The sequence below is a fragment of the Marmota marmota genome, unplaced genomic scaffold, assembly GCF_001458135.2.
Source record: "Marmota marmota marmota unplaced genomic scaffold, marMar, whole genome shotgun sequence".
NCBI lineage: Eukaryota > Metazoa > Chordata > Mammalia > Rodentia > Sciuridae > Marmota > Marmota marmota.
In genome coordinates, this window is record NW_026000305.1 from 6,920,865 (window position 1) to 6,926,043 (window position 5,179).

Here is a 5,179-nt window from a genome sequence, read left to right on the forward strand (position 1 = left end):
AATTATGTGAAGAAGATTCAAATTGAAAAAATAAGGACAAAATTTTCCCATTCTGCTTGCATAAAGGAAAATCCTTAATTTCAACCTCTATCACTTTAAATAACTCTCTTTAGTGGTATAGGAATAATTAAATTACAATATAATTAAAATTACAATGTGAGCTGTAAAGTAAATTGTAATTACTGATTTATTTTAGAGTCTTTCTTCTTAAAGCATAATCAGTGGAGCATCAGTATTGACATTAACTTTGGAAATGCAGAATTACAAGCCAAATTCCAGACCCACTAGCTCAGAATCTGATCTTTAACAAAAGCTCCCTCCATAGTAATTAAAGAGTGCTTTATTTAATTGGCCAGATCAATTTGCTCTAGATAGAATTCAGGTGGCAAATCAAGAAACAAATTCCTTAGAAATCACATCACATATATTTGAAGGTACTCTCCAAAACTCCATTTTCTATTTTCTGCTGTAACAAATCACTATAAAATTAGCATCTTAAAAACATATATTTATTATAGTATACTTCTGGGGACAAGATCTCTAAAATGTGTCTGCACAGTTGCATTCCTTCTGGAAGATTCTGTGGGGAATCTCTTCTATCCCTTCCAGAGGCCACCTAATTTACTTGACTTAATCTTCAAAAGCCAACAGTGCAGCAGCTTCCTCTGTTGTTCACTTCCTACCAAGTACTGATATAAGCATCTTTAATGTCCATATTTCTACCAATACTTTGTTTTATAGTTATATATGTGTTCTCTAAGTCAATATAGGGTTTTTTCCCTGACTGTGCTCTTGGTTTTTGCTTGAGACCTTGCAGAATTCTTGTTTGTTTGTTTAAGGGTTTGTTTTTGTTTGTTTAAGGGTTTGTTTGTTGGTGCTGAGAATTTAACACAGGGGCACTTTACCACCAAGTTACATCCTGAGCCCCTTTTGTTTTGAGACAAAGTCTGGCTAAATTGTTGAGACTGGTATTAAACTTGTGATTCACCAATCTCAGTTATTATTGAACCAAGTCACAGCAAAATCAGGTTCTGATTTATCTTCTTTCCATGTATTTTAACTTTTTTGGAAGACATGAAATCCAAACTCCAGAACAGAACTTGCAACTAAAGCAATGGGTAAAACTGAAATAAGAGCAAAGGAAATTTATCCATTTATTCAAAACTACTTTTGACTACTTACTATACACAGGGAAGAAATAAAAAGAGAGGCCACATACCAAATTTACTGGATGCCTTGTGGTAACTCCAGTGGAAATAAATTTATATTTTCTCCACAGTTTTTTTTTTCCTGTTCCTACAAAGGGTGTAAAGATTTCAGGCAGTCACTAGTTACTAATTATATGTGGGGTCCTTGAACTGATTATTTTACCTCTTCTTTCCTCAGTTTTTCATTGGCAAAATAAGGATGCTGGATTAAATAATCCTTAAGGTCTCTTCTATTTCTAATATTTTATGATTCTATTGTATTCTACTGTTATATTACTGTAAATTCCTCATATTGATAAGAAATATATGTGGATAGGTACTAGAGTAATTACAAATGCAAGGGTGGCTGGGTGCGGTGGCACATGCCTTTAATCCCAGCTGCTCAGGAGAGAGCGAGGCAGGAGGACTTAGAGTTCAAAACCAGCCTCAGCAATGTGATGAGGCCCTAAGCAACTTAGCAAGACCCCATTTCAAATTAAACATACAAAAGAGCTGGTAACTCCGCATTATGTACAACCATAAGAATGGAATCCTAAATAGAATACATTATTCTCTCTCTCTCTCTCNATATATATATATTTAGTTGTAGGTGAACACAGTACCTTTGTTTTATTTATTGATTTTTATGTGGTGCTGTGGATCGAACCCAGGGCCTTGCACTTGCTAGGTGAGTGCTCTACCACTGAGCCACAACCCCAGGCTCTGCTTTATTCTTCTTATTAACAATAAGTCAGGTTCTCTATTTTCTTTCTCTCTCTTTCCCTGCTTGTAGTGAATAACTTTTCTCTTCCATGCCCTTGGGCCTTGATATACTACCTCACAGCAGGATGAGAAATAATGGAGATAGCCAACCATGGACACTAAATGTGAACCAAAATAAACCTTTCCTCCTCTATGTTTATTTTCTCAGGTATTGCATCCCAATGATGGGAAAATAATTAACATGGAAAATTGGAACCAATAAGTGGGTTCATCATTATGATTATACCTGATGAGGAGGTTCAGATGTCTTTGGAATTGGTTTGCAGGAAGAATGTGAAACAGTTTGGAAATGCAAGATAGAGAAACCCTAGAATGTGTTGGCAGAACTTAAGCCATTTTGCCCCATCATCCCAGATGTGGAACACTTATAAAAATTTCAATGTAGTTTAAAAAATATAATTATATGATAATAATAATTATAAAATTTTTATTCTTTAATTAATATAACAATATATAAACTAGGTTATAATTGCTAACCTGTTTTAATGCACCTGTATCAACTTTTATGAAATAGTGACAGAACTAAAAATTTAGAAGTGAATGGATTAATGGGCAATTCTGTTTTGAGTTCAGAGGGCCAGAATGCTGATATGAATACAGACAGTAAAGGTTGTGCTCATGAGATTTCAGATGGGACTAAGAAATCTAAAGGAAATTTTACCAAAGGTGTTTTTTGTTGCAGTTTGGAAAAGAACTCATCTATACCTGTCCATGGCCTGAGACCTATTGTAAGGCTGAGTTAAAATGTGACCAACTAATTAATCTGGTGGAAGAAATTTTAAGGCAGCACAGCATTCAGCCTGTGGCATAGGTATTGCTAGCTTCTTTTAGCAAGGTTTACATTAAGATTTGGAAGGAAGAAGCAGAGTGGAAATATTTGAGAAACTTGCAGTTTGGCCAGAAAAAAAAATGTAGAGTAAATTTGGAACATAGGAAAGTATGGTTACTGAAGGGATTATCACTGAACAACACATATTTTTCCTTTTTTTTAACTTTCATTATTTTTTAATTCTTTTTATTTTTGCATCCTCAATGGTAGCAGAGACCTTGTTGTTTAACAAACATTTGTTCAGATGAAATAAGTGGAAGAAATAGTCATTTGTTCATCTGAGTCATAATTCCCTGTGATAAGTCTTTTCCTGGTTCAACATATGGCTCTAAATAAAACCTTGCTTAGGGGAAGGGAGGAGGAGAAGGAAAGAAGGTTCTGGGAAGGAGATTGAGCAACTAATGTTGCATGCATGGATGATTAGAGCATTAAAAAAATCCCATTATGTACAATTATAATGCACTAATAAATGTTTTTTTTTTAAATTTTGCCTAGATTCTGACAAGATCAAGCACAATATAATTCCATATAAATTTAGCTAAAATGGGTCTCAGGGAGAACAAATTCCACTTCAGTGAAGAGAAAGAATCCACCAGGTGTTTCATCAGGAGATTCAGCTTCAGTAATTGGCATTGTAGGGGTATTCCGGCAAATGAGCCTGGTCAGCCAGGACACAGATCCTCCAGTTTCTGTTGAAGCTAAGTAAGGTCTCCTCATCACTCAATTTGACGTCAAAGACCTGAAAGTTCTTGACAATGCATTCTGGTGTCACAGATTTGGGTATCACCACCACATTCCTTTGGATATGGAACCGGATCAGAACCTGGGCCTGGGATTTTTTTGTGCCTTGCAGCAATCTCCTTGATTTTAGCGTCCTCCAGTAGTAAAGGGTCTTCTGGTTTGTCCCAAGGTCTATCTGCAGAGCCCAGGGGGCTATAGGTTGTGACAGTGATGCCCTTAGAGTGGCAGTATTGGATCAGTTTCTCCTGGGTGAGGTATGGGTGACACTCCACCTGGTTAGTCACTGGTTTATGTTTGAGTCCAGGCTTATTCAAGATCTTTTCAATCTGGAAGTGGTTGAAGTTGGAGACACCAAGAGCTTTCACCAACCCCTCATCTACCAGCTCCTCCATGACCTCCCAGGCATCCAAGAATGTTACTTTACTGCCTTTATCATCTTTGGGGAATAAGTCCTTCCCAGCCTGAAATCCCTGGAGCTAATGAATAAGGTAGACATCCAGATAGTCCAGTTCAGATCTTTGAGGGTCTTCCAACAGGTTTCCTTCACAAGCTTCCTCTCAAAGAAGGTGCACCACAGCTTGCTCACAATAAAGAAGTCCTCCTGCTTCACCACCTTCTCTTGGATCTTCTCTTGGATGGTTTCTCCCACCTCATTCCCACTCTGATAGACATAGGTACAGTCTATGTGGCAATATCCTGCATCAATGGCTATCTTCACGGCTTCTTTGACTCTGTTTAGGGGAGATTTCCAGGTGCCCAGACCCAACATGGGCATCCTAGCTTTGGTGCTGAGCTCCACAAAGGTGGCCATGGTTGGTGCAGAAATGGCTTTGAGAGAGCAAATAGATGTCTAGTGTCCCAACATATATTTTTCAACAAGAAATATGAAAGATGCCTTGAGGACATCACAAGAATTGGTCATATCCCACCTTAACAAGCTCAGTGATATAAAATTGTAAACTAGACTTTGCTTTGAAAAGAGACTGCCTGTGTGCTCTGCATGCATGGATGTTTTAGCTAGATTTTTTCACTGCTGCAACCAAAATACCTGAGAAGAACAAATTTAGAGGTGGAAAAGTTTATTTAGCACTCATGGTTTCAGAGATTTCAATAGTTAACTCCATTGCTCTTGGCCAGAGGTGAGAAAGAACATTATGGCAGAAGGACATGGCAGAGGAAAGGAAAGCAGCTAAGGACATCTCACCACAAAAGAGAGACAGAGAAAAAGAGTGTGGGGGGAGAGAAATTAAGCTCAGCTCACAAAATACATACTGTAAAAGCATGCCACCAATGACCTACTTCCTCCAGTCACACCCTGCCTGCCCACAGTTACCACTCTGTTAATCCTTATCAAGGGATTAATGCACTGATTAGGTTAAGACTCTGGTAACCTAGTCTCTTCACACCAAATTTTATTGTATTAGCTAACACATGAGCCTTTGTAGAATCTAAAGCATAGCATTCTTCCCATATGCCCAAAAGCTCATAGCCATTTCAGGAAGCAAAATACACTTAGCTCATTTCCCAAAGTCCCCATATTCTAAACAGTTCCAGGATTGCTTGAAAGTCCAAGTTCAAAGTCTCCACTAAGACTTAGGAAAACTCTGTAGTTTCACATAAAACCTCTAGGGCACATGAC

The 5,179-nt window shown here is 37.7% G+C and overlaps 1 pseudogene; it reads right to left on the reverse strand.

The window, feature by feature from the left end:
- Nucleotides 1–3,418: 3,418 nt before the first annotated feature.
- Nucleotides 3,419–4,351, reverse strand: LOC107156052 (annotated as a pseudogene).
- Nucleotides 4,352–5,179: the final 828 nt, after the last annotated feature.